The 21,071-nt window shown below is 44.3% G+C and overlaps 1 long non-coding RNA gene across 2 annotated transcripts; it reads left to right on the plus strand.

Moving 5' to 3' along the window:
- Positions 1-12,007: 12,007 nt before the first annotated feature.
- Positions 12,008-16,881, plus strand: LOC123051242 (uncharacterized). 2 transcript variants are annotated; one of them, XR_006423977.1, is made up of 5 exons: positions 12,008-12,505; positions 12,582-12,743; positions 13,457-13,539; positions 14,713-14,950; positions 15,069-16,881. It is a non-coding gene; the product is annotated as an uncharacterized lncRNA (long non-coding RNA). The 2 variants fall into 2 exon arrangements; XR_006423978.1 differs by lacking the exon at positions 13,457-13,539.
- Positions 16,882-21,071: the final 4,190 nt, after the last annotated feature.

Raw genomic sequence — 21,071 nt, forward strand, 5'->3', positions numbered from 1 at the left:
TTATTTGAAGTTTGAACTAGGAGTTTGAAAAGGATGGTGATCCAAATGTGATCAAGCCCTGTTTAGCAACATGATTAGCTTAATCACAGGGGGTTACTGTAGCATGATTCTCAGGGTGTTACACGGAGTGTGCCACAGCATGCGGGTAGAGCCAAAGACGGCAGAAGCCAAGAGGTTACAGTTCATGTCAGCGGCTATGGCGCGTGAGGTAGGTGGCCAGCGGACAATGTGGCGTCGGCTCGCACGTGGAGTACGCACATCTGGCACGACCAGCGCGGAGCGCACACAGGGCTTGTGTAGCCATATCACGAAAGAGAGCAAGCTTTGAGGCACGACTGGAGGAGGAGGAGCTCGGGAAGAAGAGGTGCTGGACGCGGCGGCGCCTCGGGTGTCGCCAATTGGTGGCGGGGCTTGCACGCACGCGCACACCAGCAACATGGCCACGCGGAGCCGAGGATGTGGATTTTTAAATTAACTTTTTAAATGTTTCAAAAAATATTTTTAAAAACATGGACATATTTTTAAAAAGGAATTTATTTTTGGAAAAGTGGACATCTTCTGAAACTGGTAACAGTTAAAAAATTGAACACTTTTGAAGAAAACAAAACTTAAAAAATAAAAGCAAATGAAAAGGAAGGTTCCAAAAACGGATTGCAGTAGACATAATTGGGCTGGCTCATTCCCGAGTAACTGTGTATGAACGGCCTACACCTTGTCAAATTGGGTGGGCCCACTCAGGCGTTGCTTTTTGCGAATGCCAGACACCTTGCGGAAGCCTTGTAAGGGTCACCTTTGATGGACTAAGAGCACCTCATTTGACGCGCTAACAACTGCCGCCACCTATCGCGTGTTGGGCGTTTCCTTGGGATTTTTATTTTTTATTTTTATTTATGCGTTTTCTGAGGTTAGGTGTTTTTTTCGAGTTTTCAGTTTTGCTCAGTTCTTCATTGATATTGGGGAAATATTTTTGAATTTTTTTCCTCAAAAATACACATTCTTTTGTTTCCACGAGAGATACAGATTTTCTTTTCGTGGAGACACATATTTACTTCCACGAGAGAAAGTTGTGCATCTCGGAAAGGAAAAAAATATGTTTTTTAGCTTTCACGAGAGGCACAAATTTGCTATTGTGAAAACACATGTTTACTTGCATGAGAGACACAGTTGTGACTCTTAAAAAAGGAAAACAAATGTGTTTTCTTCTTCCACAAAAGGCACATATTAGTTTCTCGTGAAGGTACATATTTGCTTCTCGAAAAGGAGGAAAAGTGAAAGAAAAGTGTTTCCAACTATTTCAGAATTTAGACACACGGTTCAAGAGATAAATAATTAAAAAAAAATCTAGAAAAAGTACAAGTGACACATGCAGTGCGTCACTTGTTGTCCTTAACTAATGATTTGACATGGGTGCCTATACCCCGCTTATCGCAGGCGCGGTGATTATATCTCGCATTAAGAATAATAAGAGAAAAAGGAATGCAAATGGGATTAGAACTCTCGTCTACTTCTCGAATGCACGGGCTGCATGCCACTGGGCTACAATGGCGCTCATGATGAACTAGTAGGTCGGTCCTACTTAAGTCGAATCGAGCGGGTATTCCACTGTTTCTTCTCCTTCTTTAGGTTTTTTTGTTTTACTTTTTCTCTATTTTCATTATTTCTTTCTATTCTTTCTTTTGTTTTTCTTTTATTTTCCTTATTACTTTCTCGGTTTTCATCGGTTTTTTCTTTTTTTCTACCTTTTTTCTTTTTTTACGTTTTTCATCGCTCATTTTTGTTTTATTTTTTCATATTTTCTTTAATTTTCATATTTTTTATCCATTTTTATTTTGTTTTTTGTTTCGTTCTACATTTTTTGTATATGGAAAAAAATACTTTTCTAATACATGTCTAACATTTTTTAATAAAAATTTATTATTTTTTTAAACATGCTCATATACATTTTAAACATTTTTCAGAGGCTACGTTAACATTTTTTAAATATAAGATTTAACATTTTCTGAATACATGTCAATATTTTCACTATACCCATTTAACATTTTTCAAATGGTTGATTAAGAGTATTCAAACATTTGTTCAACAGTTTTTCAAATGCTTGATTACATTTTTATATACATGATTAATTGTTTTTCATCATTTTTAATACATTGTCAACATATTTTCTATACACATTTTACATGTTCCTTGTTGTAAATTTTTAAAATACTTGTTCCACATTTCTAAAATATTTGCTCAATATTTTCTGAATCCTTAATTAACGTTTTTTCAAATACTTGTTCAACATTTTTCAAATATTTGTTCAACATATTTTGAATGCTTCTTAAATATTTTTCATATACTTTTTCAACATTTGCCGAGTATTTTTTGTCGAGTGTTATGTGTTTAGAATATTTTAAAGTACAAACTGTAAACATTAAAAAAGAAACAGAAAACAGACTGTTGCGTCAGCATGCGTGGGCTGGCCCACCATGGTCGCCCCCTTGAGCGATTCGGAAGTTAGACTCGCTGAAGGAGAGATAATATATGGGTGCCCTAGCACGAGCAGCCTATGCGAAGCGTTTGCCTGAATTTTTTTACTTGGTTTTCCTTTTCTAATTTTTGCATTCAATCTTTGCTTTATTTTTTAGTTTTTATATATCCCAAATATTCTGAATATCTATTAAAAATCACTTTATATACAAAAACTGAGAAATGTTAATCACGCCTTAGAAGATGTTAAGCATGTATGGAAAATTGTTACTACTATAAACATAAATTGTACAATGTGTACGAAAAAAATCGATCAAAGCATATATAAGATGAGTTATCCAAAAGATGTACGATGTTTATAAAAAATTAATGTTGCTTTATTTTTAAACACAGTATAGATGTAAGCGCTCATACATACACGCATACACTCATCCCTATGACCGCACACACGCACACGTACCCCTATGAGCACCTTGGAGAGACTGGGCTGGCATGTCATCTAGAGATTTACGAAGTTATTGGCGCCTCAACGTCGACGGGAACATCTCCTCCATCTGAAAGCGCATCACCGAAAATCCTGAAATAAATTCAGGAATAATGCGAGCACCAGGACTTGAATCCTGGTGGGCTGGGGATACTACTGTCCCTCTAACCATCCAACCAGAGGTTGGTTTTGCATTAATGATGCATTTACGAAACATTAAATATGCACATAAAAATGTTGATGATGTATACAGAAAATATGCAATCCGTATGAAAAGAAGTAGACATGAAAAATATACCTATACCAATATAAAAAGACCCAAATGGGCAAATCTAAACCATCTCGAACGTCAAATCATGTGATCTAGCGGTTCAAATCGCTTCAATGTTTAGCACCAAACACGTTTAACGCTCTAATTACCCACCACTGCCATTGGTTATAAACACGTTTTGACTCAACGATATCCCATGAAATCTACCATGTAATTAATATCCTACCATTCCAGCGAAAAAGTAATTAATATCTTACCAAATATCAACGTGCAACAGATATATCTTACCTAATATAACGTGCAACTAATATCCTATCTAATATAAACATGCATTGCACGTACATTATTACTAGTGTTGCAAAAACATTGATCATGTATTCCAAAAATGTTAAATATGTTTTCCTAATGTATAAAAAAATGAAATGTATAGAAAAAGTAGGCATAAAAACAAGTTTAAAAAAAATTAAATATGTAAATCAAAATTTTAAATGTGCATATAAAAATGGTCCTTATGTATACAAAAAATGTATAACGTTTACGAAGAAAAGTAGAGATAAAAATATATTTTTTTCACAAATATTGATCTTATATTTGAAAAATCTTAAATGTGTATATAAAAAATATTCCTGGTGCATATAAAAATATTGCATGTGTATGTAAAAAATTTAACATCAAATTATATGTTGGAAAAAACTAATCACCTATTTGAAAAGTCTTCAACATGTGCAGAAAAATATTTCAGGTATTTGAAAAGAAGTTAAAACGTGTATAGGAAAACCCATGTTCTATACGAAAAGAGAAAGTAAAATGCAATAATAACCAACAAAGAAACAAATAAATAAAGAAAACCAATGAAAATCGAGAAAGAAAGAAAGAAAATCCATGAAAGCCGAGGAAAAAAGAAAATAAAGAAGGAATGAAAGAGAAAGAGAAAACAATTGAAAATGAAGTAAGAACAAAGAAAAACAGAAAAGGTCCAAGAAATAAATGAAATAACCAGAGAAAAAAGAAAGAAAAACAGCAACCTGAAAAGACCGATGAAGAAACAAAAAATGAAAAAGAAACAAAAAAGGAAAAAACTAACGGCCACACGTGTGCCATCTTGCACATCGCCCACACGCCCCCTTTACCACTCATTTTGTCAGATGTGAATAGATGACATCATCAGGAATCTTTTTGGTTTTCGGCTTAAAAGTGTTTTATCTTCGAATTAAAAAATTGAATTAAAAATTCGTTTCACCATTAAATCCATCTCGACGAGATCTTCAAAACTAGACCCCATGTTGATATGTTTTGACGATTTTTTTTGCCCAAAAGTTGCCATGATGTTTACACTGTAGTTGCCATAGTGTTTAAACTCAAGTTGTCATGTGGCAATTTAAGTTGTAGAGCATGGCAATTTTAGTATTTTGATGATGGCAACTCCAATACTTTGAACATGAAAATTATTTTTTGTATGAACCATGGCAATTTAAGTGCATGTATCATGGCAATTTTAGTTTACGGTTCATGGCAAATCTAGTTTCTTAATTCTCCTTTTATAAATGTCAAAATTTACTTTTTTAGAAGAAAATAGCTGAAACATATCATGGCAACTTCAGTGTAAACACCATGGCAATTCATGTGCAATAGACATGACAACTTTTAACCCAAAAAAATTCGTCAAAATATATTGATATGAGATCTAGTTTCGAAGATCTCGTGGCGAGGGATTTAATAGTGAAAATGGATCTTCAATCGAATTTTTCATTTAAGAGATAAAATATTTTAAAAATTAAAAATCAAAAAAGATTCTCACATGCATGCATGCGGTGACATCACGCAGTCTGTATGTTATAGGGCGTGTGGGCGGGTTTTACTCCCACCACACGTGTGGGCGTTAGCGTTGTAAAAAAAAACAGAGCGAACATCGAAGCAACGGCCAGCGGCAACGCCGATTGCACGAACATGGGCTGGCCAAGTACTGTAGCCCAGAAATCCCTCATGCGAGACCTGGTTCTTTCTCTCGTTGAGAGAGATATAGCTCTTGCGCTATAGGACGCCTGTGTGCGTCAAGAAGCTGTTGCTTCGTACAGGGGTGATCCAACTGAGCTGGCCTATTTGCAGCACTACTAGAAAAAGTTAATGTGAAGAAACCGTAGCAGTTTGGTACTGTAGCAACTATACCATCCTGTTGACTGTAGCGTCCCTTTTGTTTGCTCGGTTTTGTTTCGAACATTTTTTATAAAAATATTAATATATACGCTAAATAATATTGTAGTACACATTGAACTTTTTTGGATTATACAATGAACTATTTTTAAATACAGCGAACTTTTTTGTCAAAAAATGCAGAACCAACTTTAAATACACAGCAAACGTTTTGTAGTGTATGTTTTATAATATCTTAATATACGATGTGAAAAATTTAAATACACAATGAACCTTTTTGGTATACAGCAAACAATTTCTTAATATATGATGAAAAAATTTGTAATACACGATAAACATTTTTATGATTAATATTTTTATAACTCACCTGAGCTTTTTCGTAATATATGGTGAGCATTTTCTTAATATACAATGAACATTTCTTTAATACGCGGTGAACCTTTTATATAATACATACAAAAGAGAAGAAAAGGAAAAAAGAAACAAAACAAAGAAAAGGAACTAAAGGAAAAAAAGAACCAAAACAGAAAATTGTAAAAACCGAAACAAAACCAAAGAAAACAAAATAAAACAGTGAAAAAATGAAAGCAAAAAACTAAAGAATAAAAACAAAAGAAAACACAGGAAACAACAGCGAACGAAAACATCACAGTAATCCGTATGTGGGCGGGATCAACTAGACTGGCGGGAGCAATGAACCAAGGGGTATCCCTAGGAGCCCCGCAAGGGTCATTTTTAATGGGCTGAGAATGTGTCACTTGACGCGCTCTCAGCCGTCACCATGTGTATGTGTTTTCTGTTTTTAGATTTTTTTGCGAAAAATGATTCTTTTGCATGGAAAAACACTTTTTCGCTCGAGGCACAAACGCATCTTTTATTTCGCTAGAGGCACAAATATACTTTTCATGGAAGCATATGTTTGTAGCTTCCGTGAGAGGCATAGATTTGCTTCCGCAAGAGGCACAGTTATGCCTCATGAAAAGAAAAAAATATATTTTTTTTCTTCCGCAAGAGACACAGATTTGCTTCGCGTGAAGGCACGGATTTGCTTTCGCGAGAGGTGCCTCTTGTAAAGAGAAAAAAAAAGTTAAATAAGTGAGAGAAAAAACATGTCTCTAGCTCGGTTTTATTTTATTCATTTCTTTTTTTATAAAAAGTTCGTCGACGAGTGACATATATACAATGGGTCACTTGTGGCAGGGTGCGAATGTGGAAGTGACCATTGCAACGGTAGTGATTTCGTAGATTGACCACCTTATGGCACAGAGCGAGTTTCAGGCATGCGGAAATGTATTGGGCCGATGGCTCCTTCCTCCAGTTCTTCCGCACCTCATGCTTTGCTGCTCCTACCCCAAACTCCGAGTCTCCATCTGATCCAACCGTAGGTCCGTTCGTGAGTAACACCGAAACCAATGACGCCATGGCGGACAAGGAGTCGGCAAAGAGGGACGAGTCTCAGCTGCGACCCGTGAGTGAGCATGAACAACAAGCTGACGAATCAAACTTCATTTGCCCTGTTCTGTTCTGTCCCGCCCACAGGCCCCAACATGGTATGCAGTCCAATCCTTCCCCCCTTCCACAACATACCATGTTTTCTTGCAGTTGGCCAATGCACTCTAGATGTTTGATGAATTGCTAACCAAGGGTTCAAGATAACAGAGGGAATATAGCTAACAACTTTTTGGTCATTCAACTGGTGATAGATACTAGCAAATTCTTGAGCTGCAAAGAACTTGCATAAGTGGTCGGAATGGCCAGTTAATTATATTTTTTTGAAATGGAGGAGGACCCCCGGTTTCTACATCTGGACGGTGCATGCAGCCACTTTATTAATTATTCACACAAGACCTTACAAAGTCATACAACAATAAGACTAAAGCCACCGTCTATGCAACATATGTCGCTACTCCTATCCAATTGATAAAGGGATGCTGATAGTCTGGGCCTAATACCGAACAGACCTCGCAGCCAAACCTACCATCTAAGACCTGAGGTCCCAACCAGGACACCTGCCGGGTATGGGGCACCTACCAGTCTGGCGTACTCCTCAACTAGGACGCCTGCCGGGTATGAGGCCGCCGCAGCCACCTGTCACCAATCCATCTTCAGTGCTGTATTGCTGCATCAACCTTGTCCGGTCTAACTGCCTTCGACGCTAGACAGCGCCACCTCCCTGCGCGAGTTCATCTCCGCGCATCGGACTCCGAATCTCCACAGCGCCACGCCGTCAAGATCCGCCGCCATCAATGTATAAGATGAAGTACCACTGCACCAAAGAAGTATTCCTCTGTTCCCCGAGCCCGTGTGTACCTCCATGAATGACGCCCCCAAGGGGGAAACGACACCAGAGCGCCGCCATCATCCGATCAATTGATCTAGGGTTTTCCCCGGAGGTAGCAGAGAGTGACCTTGAACTTCTCCACGGCTATGCCTTCAAGAAAGAAACGACACAGACAGCGCCGCCACCGCCGGCCTTTGCAGTAGTCAAAAGCAAGTTTTCACTCAGATCTGTTTGAAGAAACTTCATCTCTCGTGCACGGGCCGCCGCGTCCTGCGACGTCCCCGGGAGCGGGATCCCAAGATCCGCCGCCACCGGCGCCGCCACAACCACAAGGACCCACCACCCGACCAGTTAATTATATAAACCATGGTACCGTAAAACAAAAAAAATGTCGAAGTTCTTTTGGAGAGATTCTCTGAAATATATAAACATGCGCTGCACCAATTGATTGCTATCCTCATGGTTTCAATGGTAACTGCTCTACCATCACCTTTTTGCCTTTTTTCTTCTGTTGGCATTCCATCACCAATGTCAGTTGTAGTTATATACATCTTAATCATTTAGTGCGATATGTTCCACAAGATGTGTCCCAACCCCTCTGTTTTTCCATGACATTGACCATTGTTCTTTGATTGTTTAAGTGAAAGATCTTTGTTATTTCATTCTCCGTTAAGCTTTGTTTTCTTTCGGTAACATATATAGTAGGCCCTGCAAGAGTTGGTGGCTATCCGTAGGTCCTGGATCAGCATCCAATCCATATCCCCCCTCTGTTTTTGCTGCAATAAAGTATAGTATATAGTGTTTACTTTTGTTATCTGGATAAGCTAGCGCACATGCCGCTGACAGTTTCCTACAATGATACTGTCATAAGGTGTAATGTTGGGGCATATTTACCTGTAGCTAGCATCTCATGGATCAACGATATAGCATTTATTCCTCAACTTTTTCGGCCACCTTCGTCATTGTCCCTGAGGCCTAGGTGTGCCTCCCATGCATCGTCATTGCGCACGCCTAGTTCCTGCTCCACCATGATTTGCCTCCTTCTCCCAGCTGCCTGGCTCTTTCTTTATGAAAAAGGCTTTCGCCCCATTTTATATATAAAGCATCAAACCTCATACATCCGAACCATACAACACAACACCCCGAATGCACACATCCAAAGCAAGATACAAAGGTGTCGAAGATCAGCTAAGCCAACTCGAAGCAAACAACAGATGTACAACAAGTATCACTACGAAGATGACGAAGCCCTCCACCGAGAACAAGCCACCGTGAAGAACGTAGCTGACCGCCGACGAACCGTGCGCCCCAAGGTAGCGCCTTCAGGAAGGACACGACACCATTGCGTCGCCACCACCCGATCCAAAGGATCAAGATTTTCATCGGGAGCAACACGGAGGATCAGGAGAGACCGTGACGAAGCCTACAAGAAGGGGCCAGCGGACGCCACCACCGTCGGTCTGACCACGGTCAGACAGGGATTTCACCATGGCATACCACTCCACCTCCGATCAGGGTGCGCCCGGCCGAGAGGCCTGCCGCACCACTGCCACGGATCGCCATGCCAGAGCCACCCCGCCGCCCATGCGACCGGGGCCGCCAGTCCGCACCCGAGCTGCGAGCTCCGCCCATGAACATCGCAGCCCCCCCCCCCCCCCCCCGCAGAGCCGCCGCCCTGCCACCCGACACCCCCAATGGCCGCCCAGAGGAGCGAATCTCCACCACCAGCAGACCCCTAATAGCGTCAGAGCCGTCAGCGTCGACAAGCCTCGATAGATGGGGCCGGAGGCAACCAGGCCAGGGGAAAGAGGAAGGGGCGGAGCGGTGCGAGACCTCGACCGGCACACCCCGCGCCGGTGACGGGTGGGCAGACCACCCATCCCTCCAGCCAGCTTCCTCACGTTGCCCCCTGCAACGCCCCACCACGGCCTCCAGACAGATCGCGAAGAGCAAGCCGGACACCCGCCCGACGACGAGGACGCCCGGATGGTCAAGATCGGCCTCGTAGACGATGACAGGAGGTGCCCCGCCGGGCCTCACACACCGGCCACCGGCAGCCGCGCGAGCAGCAGCACACGCGCCCGCGCCCCGCCGGCAGGCGCCCCGCGCCGTCCGTGGCCACCAGGTAGCAGATCTGGCCGAGCCAGACTAGGCCGCTGCCGCTCCTGCCAAGGACGCGCGTGCGCCCACGAAGCCCACCACGCCGCCGCCACGCACCCGCGACCCTGCCGCCAGCACCCGCCGCCGTGCCGCCCCGCCCCTCGTCAGCGCGACGGCACGCCCGCCGCCGCCGGCCCGCGCCTGCCGCCAGCGAGCGAAGGGAGGAAGGGCCCCGCCGCCGCCGACGCCGGCGGGCTTCGCTCGTCAGCGCGCTCTGGCGGTGGCGAGGAGAGGAGGAGAGGAGGAGGGAGGACTGAGGCGGCGGCTAGGGTTTCCCTCCCGGATCGCTCGCGGGAGCGACACGGGAGGGGGGAGGGGGGAGACCTTCCTCACAATGGTCTTCTGGCTCTTTCTTTAGAATCTGCTCATTTGGTTATCATATTCATTTGCTTGTGGTGTTCATCATTTAGGAATGGCGGGGAGCTTGCTGGTGCCTGTCGACGAGGAGGTTCTGTTGTTGCCTCTGATGGTGTGCAGTTCTTGCCATTTTCACCATCTACACAGCCACTAGATTTGGAGACGCGGTCACACCTCGTTTTTTAGGGACGCGGTCACACCTAGTTGACTTGGAGATGTGCCGAAGATAACATCTGGTGATATATCGTTTCGCTAACCTTAATATTTATTTGGAGACGTGGTCACACCTTCTGAGCTTATGTGCTCTGGATAGTGCATATACCCTTAATATTTATTTCCGTTTCTAGAAGATTGCCACCAGTTAAAAAAGCTTCTGGCCTGCTAAAATTTTCAGTTGATAGCAACATACTGTGAGCAAACATAACCAGAACCCAGAAAATTACTTGCGACGAAGAGTTATTTTCTAGAACAATCTTCTGACGGATTTTAAGTAAATTAAATTCATGAATTTCTTCTGTTTTAGTCTATCTTTTCCTCTGATTTTGTCACCAAACTGGAATTCACCTATGAATGTTGTAAATTTGCTTTACAAAGATATTATCAAATACTAAATAAGTACTTCAGTAAATAGTATGGAAAAAAATGTTATTGTTGTATCTGTTCGATATGGTTAGAATAACCAATATGCTGTCACAATTTGTGATAAGGCAATTTACAGAATATTTGGGGGCACCATATATAGGTTTAGTTGGGTTCAGTGTATATTATTACCTTCCATTGACTACAGAATTCACCACGCACTACCGGAATCGCACCCTATGCCGACGGCCCAGGCCGTCGGCATAGCCCTGATTGGCCGTCGGGACAGGCCTATGCCGACGGCCCCCGTCGGCATAGGGCCGTTGGCAACATATCCGTCGGCGTAGCCAGGGAGGCCGTCCGCATAGAAAGGCCGTCGGCATAGGCCCTATCCCGAATGTGTCCGTACATCTATGCCGACGGCCCTGGCCATCGGCAACGTTATCGCCTAACAGCGGCCGCCGTCAAGTGCTGACCAACGGCTGCTCGTCACGTGGCACGTCTATGCCGACGGCTAGGCCGTCGGCATAGTTTCAAACTAAGCCGACGGCTAGCCCGTCGGCATAGACGTGCCATGTGGCGAGCAGGCGTCACCCCTCGGGCAGGTCTATGCCGACGGCATAGTTTCAAACTAAGCCGACGGCTAGGCTGTCGGCATAGACCTGCCACGTGGCAGCAACTCCACGTGGCAGGTCTATGCCGACGGCCTAGCCGTCGGCTTAGTTTAAAACTATGCCGACGGCTAGGCCGTCGGCATAGACCTGTCACGTGTCAGCCACTGGGAGCTCACGCCAGCTCTATGCCGACGGCCGTTTCTGTCTGTTTTTTTTTTTTCTGTTTTGTTTCAGCTTGAACATATAAACCTTTCTAGACTACCCGCGTAACTGGAGGCATCGAGCGCACAACACGTTTTTGACCGCAGGATCAAGTTACTTGCGTAACAACAGTGTTTATTTTGGCTGATGGCGTCAGGTCAGCTGTCCATTCTTTTCCACGTTCTTGACGACTTCAGCAGAGGATGACGGGTGGGGTCGTGAGCCCGTGGGGCCCAGCGACCAGAGGCTGGGTTTCTCTGAACGCTACGTGAAGATTGACAGAGTGTGGGCTGTTTTTGATTGGCCAAGGGCGATGACAGGAGATGGATTTCCGCTGGTCTACTCGTCCGATCTCTACTCTGCTGCGTTCGGTGGTCCCGGTCGCTGTCTGAGTCCACATCTCAGTGTACTGAGGACGATGGGAGGGGTGAGGAGCCGAGGAGAGCCTGGACGAACCCTCTCCCGTAAACCTAGCGCACCAGGTCCAATCCACTCCGTCCTCGAGCCCCACGCCATTCTTCTTCCTCTCCGCGCCGTCCGGCCTCCCCTGCTCCACGACCCTCTGCCTCAGGGCCTCCCGCACCGCCGCCTTCTCTTCCGGGCCTCTTCTCTGGCGCTCGAGATGCAGCCGGGGCGACCTCCTCCTCTTCCTCTCCTCCTTCCCTGCCTCCGGATCTAGACAAGTGAAATCTGGAGGGGAGACGAGTAAAGGGCGACGGAGGCGGCACTCGAGCAGATGAGAGGGAGAGAGAAGGAAGAAGAGGCGGTGCTCGAGCAGATGAGAGGGAGAGAGAGGTAGGTGCAGCAAGGCGACGGACGGGAGAGGGGCGAAGGCGAGCTCCAGCGCGAGCGCGTGGACCCGTCACCCACGCCGGCGAGGTCCTCGGCCCCGAGCTGTGCCTCTACCACCGCGAAGGGGACTGCTGCGACCACGCTCGGTACGCTCACGCCCCCATAAGAGATTGTGGCTGACCGGATAGCAATTGCTCTGCTTTACGGTTAGGTTTTGTTCAGTGCGCACACACACTGTGCCGTCTCCAGGTGCCAGTTGAAGTTACTGCCGGGCTTTATTGCCCTCCTCTAATTTGGTGTTGTGGGAGAAAGAAGAAGAGCAGGCATGTTCTCTGTTTCTACATCCAGCGTCCACACGGCTAGATCGACGGGTCTAAACTCTTGGTGAGCTCCTCCACTACCTGATTAATTCCTCTTCTGCTCTATCTTTTTTCCTTCCAATTCATCTAAGAAACTTTGAAATCAACCAACTATCTAATGCCTAAAATCCATGGAAAGAAGTGGTCTTGAAGTGTGAAACTCAAGCCAGCAATTGGATACCAATTTGCCTACTTATTTATACCTTCAAATATTAGTTAAAGACTAATTAAGTCACTGTTTCTTAATTTTTCTATTCCTTATTTATACCTCCAAACAGTACACAATGTCAGGAGTTGAACTATAAATGCCTGCTTATGATTAATGGATCACCAATAAAATGGAGAATTTATTCATTTGCATTTTCATGTTCTATCTCAGATGTAGCACATTGTGTGTATGAATCATGGTGAATGTCAAGCCTACTTAGGTCATACCCAAGTAAGGTCAGTATAGATGTATAGTGCTTATAAAATGTGGTGCTCTAATATAACTTTGTTCCTCAATTGGGAATTATGTTTTTCTATAGTTAAAGTGCATGTGTGTTGCTGTGATGTATATAAGTGAAAGGGAACAAAAAAGAATGGGAGAAGGGAGCTTCTTGATTTTCTTTTTCCCTTTTGTTTCTGTTTGATAATTACCCATCCATCCTGATGCTTGAGTATTTTCTAACCTCCCCTGTTTTATTCTTTTGGTGCTACTTGGACATTTCTAATGTCTGTTTTTTTGTTTTCTTTCAGAATACAGAAAGAATAAGCTACTAGCATTCCTAATGTGCAAGTAAACCTACTGGGATTATGACTGCAAAAAAAATTCATGACATGTGAGCAATTCTCAATTTAGATACTGTGAGCTTAAATAACAAGAGCTAAACTGTTGTGCCATGTTCAGAATTGGTAATAGAAAAGATAATCTAAACGCACATTCTGAAATTATCTAGACTCCTGCCTTTGGGGAATTAGTTTGCTAAGCATTATTTTGTAAATAAATGACATGCTAACTTGCTGGTTCAGTTTAAAGCTATAGGCAGGGGCTTGCGGTAGGGGGGATATCATTGTGGCAGTTGAAAACCAAAACATTTATTCACGAGTGTATGATCTGGACTGCGCTTTTCTGAAAGTATGTTACGATCCTGCTCTTGGGAGATTAAGCTGTTGTCATTTTGCTTCATAAATAATTGGCATGCTAAAACATTGGTTGTTGCTTCAGTGGTGGGGGCCAATAATAGAAAGAAGTTGCTTCCTTAGATGGTTGGTTAGGTCGTGGGTGCAGCAAGGAAAGGGCCACCTGATGACGGTTCTGGACTTGAGGTCTAACAAAAAGTATTGTTCAGTGTAGTGTTTTTCTGGTTTCTTGATCAGTGTGTCAGAGGCCATGAATTCTTTTCATGCTTGCAAAGTTTTTTTTGGATTGTATTTGAAAAGTATACCCCGATTGAGAGGCTAGGAGGGATCTTGCTGAACAAATATACCTGACTTCATGAATGTCTGTACAGTTAGTCAGAGATGAAATGACAAGCAGCTCTCCTGCGTCGTTCGAGAAGAAAAGAAAACAAAAGACGAGGATTATATAATCCCACTTTATGCTGACAGTTAGTCCGAGATTTAAGTGATTATTTGTGCCGCGGTCGCTACAACAAATCATCTAAAATAAGCTACTAGCGTTTTTTTGATCCAAGCTTTCTTGCTTAGAATTAGATAATATACGCCTGCTTCATACATATTATTCTTTCTGAGAGGGGCATGATCATCATGAAATCAGCAAATTATATACGCATATGTGCTTTACTAAATATTATTCTCTCTGTATACCTTCTTTATTTTTATTAGAGAAACGGTTGAGATAGTACACTCAGACTAATGCATTGCATGTCTTTTTGTGCTTAAACCAGAGGCAAAAGCACTTTAAAATATGTTCTGAGCTCTAAATCTATCATACATGTGAATAAGCTTGTTTAAATCATTTGAATACTTATCTTTTTTTCTATTCCACGTAGATGTTGAAGTATGGCCTTGAAAGGTAAGTTGAATGGCTGGAGATGCTCAAAAGATGTAACAAAGAGAGAAGATAAGAGGGAGAGAGAGAAGGAGAAGAGGGAGTACTCGATTCGATCTGCAGGAGAGAGAGAAGATAAGAGGGAGAGAGAGAAGGAAGGAGAGGAGGGAGAACTCCGTTGCCGCCGCGTGCCGTACTTCTGGATCGAGCGCTGCCTGACCAAGGGATAAGAGTAGGAGGTAAAAACCCTAGCCACCATGCTCCCGTGCGGGCTGCATCCCCGCATCTCCCTCTTCGTTGCTCTGCTTCTTCCCCTGATTCCTCTTTTTCGTTTTTTCTCTTTGTGGCGCCGCCAAGGATGAGTGGAGCAGCTGCTGAAGCAGGCGCGGCGCTGGTGCGCTGCTGGCGAAGCGGTGGTCAACGGTGCCGTCGACGTCGTCCTTGGCAGAAGGTAAGCCTAGATCAATCTCACAATATTCCTTTGTCGTCTGTGTTCTTATGCAACTTAGTGATTGGACTTTCTCTGTTATGTTTCACAAATTGCTACTTTTAGTTATCCCCATTGGCTTGTGCATATGCTTCTGCTGGGTCGTTCTTGTTTATTTTCTCTATCCAACATTGTGGCAGGTTGGTGTTTCCTCTCTTTCTCACTGCAGCTACCTATGCCTCTATTATTCTAGGATTTTGCAAGTTAAATACTCATGTGTGCTGAACTGAAAAGTTCTCTATGCAACATCTATTGCAGGTTGGTGTTTCCTACCTATGCCTCTATTATTCTAGGATTTTGAAAGTTAATTGCTCATGTGTGCTGAATTGAAAAGCTCAATGAAAGGCACTTATTTCTACGCACAAATGCTTTTGTTGCTATAAGAATCTGTAGAGAAGAAATATATATGTCTCCTCCGTTCATTGCCCTTTTTTTGCGGGTAGTTCATTGCCATTTTGGATTCATATGTGAAGTCTATTGTTGTTAATTACAGTTAACTAATTTATTAATTCATGGTTGTTTTAGTTGCTGACCATATGATTGGTAGCCTTGGACAGAAGAGGGCCAGCAACAAACATAAGCAATCACTGTCCTGTCCAGAACATGTATATCTTCAGTTTTGGTTGCCTTCCGTTTACTTGCCAACAAGCGACACTGAGCTCACATATTTACTGTTTGCTTTGTTATATACTTAATCTACTAGACAAAGTGTAAAATGGAAATTCATGCTCGACAATTTTGTATATTTATAAACCTAGATGCTACTCTAATTGGTTTTACTTCTTCTATATATTTTCTCCTGTTGGTGTGTATAAATAGTGCACAAAGTTAGTTTCTTTTCCTTCTCGACCGCATCTAATTTTAAAGAAAATAGAGAGGAATCTAAGAGATACACAACCAGAAGAACTTTGTTTCTTTGACTTTTCGGCTGTGTCTAACTTTGGTAAAAGAGAGGAATTTGAGATAGATAGACAACCTGAAGAGCTTTGAACAGCTTTGAACGTTCAAGTATGCTGCCGGCCTCCTCGCCGCTGCTGTCGCGTGGCTGGCACCAGTGTGTGGCAGCTGCTGAGATGGGCGCAGTTTACTCCGGGTTCGGTGATGGTGTTGAAAAGCACCTTAACTGAGCCAAGGAATTTAGTAGCATTGTGGGATGATTAACCAATTTTTTTTCTGTTTCCTATACTATCTTCTCATATTATAGTTTTGGTGTCCTGGTAGGCAGGGATCAACTTTGGTGGCATCCGATGCTGGCAGGCCACGGGGTTAGAGCAGAGGAAGCTGACATGGTGTTCGAAATTCAGATGGTCATTGTGATAGAAGAAAGTGCATAAAGAATGAACAAGGAAAAGCTACAGATTGATATGTCCAGGTTACAAATTTTTCTACCTCCACCCCATATTCCCACTTATGGTTTAGTGAAGAGTATGATTTCTCGCTTGGGAGGATGCCATGCACAAGATATGCATTTGTTTCCAATGCATTTTCATTATATTTGCTTTGGTTTAAGTTATAAAGCAACCTTCTAGAGCAGATCATTTTTGATGGATATATGACGACAGGTCTGCGATTGTATTGTCAAAAGCAAACCTAGGGTATTTGATGTTTCCATGTAGTTTTAAAACAACCTCCTAGCACTTTCATTTTAGATAGATATATAATGGTACGAGATTGACCATGTCCCCTCCATTGATGTGCTTCTCCAGATTTGAGGAATCGTTTGGGTTTTATCTACTTGTCCATGAAGGATGCTTCATGATGAAAATTCCTCATATAATGTTTTTTGAGAGGAAGAGTTTAGGGAGTACTATATCTCTGAAGATATGCCAGAGAATTGAATATGAACTCACATAAAAGAATCGAGATTACAAACGTAGAGGCTTCACTAGAAGAGAGGCCCTTGCTGTAGATCACAAGAGCCATGTTTTTTGTAGGTACAAGAACCATATTTCTATTTACGATTATCTCCCAGCAATGAAAGTCGCATGTGACAAACATGAATAAGCTAGGGGAAAAGTCAACTGCTCTCTTCCTTTTTGTTTGAGTGTTAACTTCTGTTTTCAATTTCCAACTTTGTGCAACTATTTTCTATAGTATGGGTGCTTGCTATGTTAGGGTTCGGCTCACCTGCAGGGTTCCCAGCAGGGATTATTGTGCAGGGCCAATAAATGAGTGCCGTGTGTCCCTGTGGGCCAACAACTACAATTATCTTTGATTAATTTTGTTTCCTGCTCCTTCGATCCTTCCTCGCCAAGAGACTGGGTGCTAGCACCGATGGGTTTTGATTCGTCGGCCCGCGACACCGCTGGGCGTTGTGTCTCCAATCGTGGATGCGGGCGGCCGCCCCAGCCAAGGCTCCCGCAGTGCTGCATCCCATGGCGACGCCCCCGCCGGTGGCCGAACCACCTGCCGTGCTGGCCGCGTCCTAGGCCTCATCCACGAGCGACCAAGCACAAGCGGAAAAAGCAGAGGGGCAAGAAGAAAGCGCATGTTCCCTCGTCGGAGTCGTTCGGCCCGCCGGCGCCCATCGTGCCCGAGCTTATGCACACGCACACCACCGTTGAAGACGTGCCCGCCTCGCATCCTCCGTCAATGATCCAATAATTCCGCAGTCAAGACTGAACCTCTTTTAATTTGGCGCCGATCGAAAAAAAGGATGAAACGATGAACTGATTTTCGTTGGTGCAGAGCTGGAGCGGCCGGCAGTACAGGTACCGCGTGGTCCCCGTACAGACTGCCATGGCCGCGCTTCTGTGGTCGTTTGCTCGTTGTGATAGAGATCATTTAGACTGTAATCTCGCCAAAACAGAAGATAAAGACGGCGGCGCTCCACCAGACTGAAAAATAATGACGCAGGGTAGTCCTCGATTGGTAGTAGACGACCCAGCTACATTGCCGGCGGCCGAGCAAGCACAGCCAGCCTCTTTATTTCTTCAGCGCAGATACCGGATGATGAAACAGCAGGAAACAAAATTAATCAAAATTAATTGTAGTTGTTGGCCCATATGGACACGTGGCACTCGTTAATTGGCCCTGCATAATAATCCCTGCTGGGAACCCTGCAGGTGAGCCGAACCCCTATGTTAGAGATAAAAAAAGGACCTTTGTGCCCAGCGTGAGGATGTATGCAAGGAATGGTAGCAATCCCGTGAGCGCCTGGACCCACCAAAATTTTCCTTCTCAGTTGCATGCAAGCACCCTGGTCCAGCACATTCTCTCTGCTCCGTGAATTTAGCCACACATGCAAGCACGGGCCCACCACTTTCCCTAATCTCTCTCGCCCCCCCCCCCCCCCTGATTTCAACGCGGGGTGGGGGGCCGGCGTGTCCTCAATCTCTGCCACTCTGGTTAGTTAAAAAGGAAATTCGACTCGTTGCGCACATACTTAAGAGGAAAAGCCTACCTGGTCCGAAACCGAGCGTTGCGACGCGCGCGCGCGTGTTAGCCATCCTCCTTACTAAGACATCCTTTTCTTAGGTATTGAGTAGGATTTTAGATGCACAACTTGTTGAAAAAAAATAGATGCTTAAGTTGACCATAAGGTGATGTTTCGCCTTGGCCTTTTGTTCTAATCATTTGTTGTTATTATAACATATCATTTCATCATTTTTTTGGCTTCATTCTTCACTTCCTACCCGCGGCAGGTACAGACTCGGGCAACAGGCAGGTACAAGACTCGGGCAACGGTTAATGGACACAATGCATCTGTACTAATATAGCTTACTTTATAAAGCCATCAATGTATGCTATTATCAAGTGATTTGAATATTTTATTTTTATGCTATCATGTAATGGAATATAAGTATTCATTACCTTGTTCTAAATTAGTCTAATATGCATGGTTTGAATGCTCGTCTCGCTCTTCCTTTTTTGCGTGATATGAATATTTTCTTTTAAGCTATCATGTAATGGAATGTAAGTATTTATTAAGTTGGTTTAAATCAATCTCATATGCATGATTTTAATATTTGGCTTACTCTCGCTTTTTGCGCCATGGGCGCAACGGGTCATCTAACAAAGGACAAGCATATGCTTTTGCCTTCAAATGCACTTTCAAAGGACTGATCGTCTACTCAACATAAGCAAGTTGCAAGAGCCCTTTGTTATATAATTTAGCATTAGTATAGAGCCCTTTGCTATATAACTTAGCATTAGTATAGATGCCTACTAAGACTTCTATGTTTTTCATCCTTTTGGATTTTATGTAATCCCCGAAGACCATCCTGTGCATTTAACTGTCGGTTATTTGCTGCTTAGACTGCTATGTGGTATACTTTTGAAATAGCCATGATGAAAGAAATATATGCTTTCCTTTTGTGTTTATATATTTTAGTGCACACTCTTATAATACTTGGCTTGCACTCGGCCTTTCCGCCATTGGCGCAACGGTCTTATAATACTTGGCTTGCACTCTGCCTTTGCGCCATTGGCGCAACGGGTCATCTAGTATATACAGCATATAGAAGAATCATACAACAATATATGCATCACATAACAATAAGGAGCAGCATCACACAACAAATTCATCATCACAGATCATAAGAAGCATCGCAAAGCATAAACATATAAGTATCATCACCACCAAGCATATAAGAATCTCACAAACAACAATAAGAAACATCACAAGCATATAAGTATCATCACCACCAAGACCGCCACAATGTGACCCAAAGGCTTAAGCGCCTCCGGGGGCTAGCATGGCGGCAAATCTTGCATAGGCGGCCTCTCACAAGTCTGGAAGTGTTGTGGTGGTTGCATACGCCCGGCACACATCTCCGGGGTGTGCCCCCCCTCACGGACGGCGCCGCCGCCGGCACCTGGAGGGGGGAAACGGACGCGTCGGGTCTACACGGAGGGTATCTTGCTGTGTGTCTGGCCCGGATGTTGCTCCAAAGTGTTCCTATGGGCTGACCTAACACAATCGGGTGGATAGGTCCACTGCTCAAAGCTCGTCCGTGCAAAGTCAAAGGGCTAGATCCCGTGGTCAAACGCTACAGGGTTAGGCGGGACGTGGCCCCTGGGGGGTAGCAATGCCACCGGAGCGTCGCACCGGGCCCTCATACATGCGGGGTGGTGTGGTGGCATGTCCGAAGAGGCGGCACGTGCCTCCGGGGTGTGCCCCCCCTCACGGACGGCGATGACACGGTAGTAGACATTCTGCGGTAACGATGCAGCGTGAATATTATTAAATACTCGGAGCGCGATAAAATCATGAGTTTTTTACACGACATGGGCACATGTGCTATAAGAATGATGGTAATTTTTCATAATTTTTCGTGATGGAGAAGTATCTGAACACTTCCCTCTACGCGGAGCGCTCTTCGCGTGTCTACGACTGTGGCCGGCGGCCTTCGGGGGCTAGCATGCCGCCAAATCTAGCGTAGGCGGCCTCTCACAAGTTTGGAAGTGTTGTGGCGGTTGCAAACGCCCGGCACGCGTCTCCCGGGTGTGCCCCCCCCTCATGGACGGTGCCACCGCCGGCACCTGGAGGGGGAAAACGGACGCGTCGGGTCTAGACGGATGGGATCTTCCTGTGGGTCTGGCCCGGATGTTGCTCCAAAGTTTTCCTATAGGCCGACCTAACACAACTGGGTGGATAGGTCCACTGCTCAAAGCCAATCCGTGCAAAGTCAAAGGGCTAGATCCCATGGTCAAACACTACAGGGTTAGGCGGGATGGGGCCCTGGGGGGGGGGGTAGCAATGCCACCGGAGCGTCGCACCGGGCCCTCATACATGCGGGGTGGTGTGGTGGCATGTCCGAAGAGGCGGCACGCGTCTCTGGGGTGTGCCCCCCCTCACGGACGGCGATGACACGGTAGTAGACGTTCTGCGGTAACGGTGCGGCGTGAATATTATTAACTACTCAGAGCGC

The sequence above is a fragment of the Triticum aestivum genome, chromosome 2D (assembly GCF_018294505.1).
Source record: "Triticum aestivum cultivar Chinese Spring chromosome 2D, IWGSC CS RefSeq v2.1, whole genome shotgun sequence".
NCBI lineage: Eukaryota > Viridiplantae > Streptophyta > Magnoliopsida > Poales > Poaceae > Triticum > Triticum aestivum.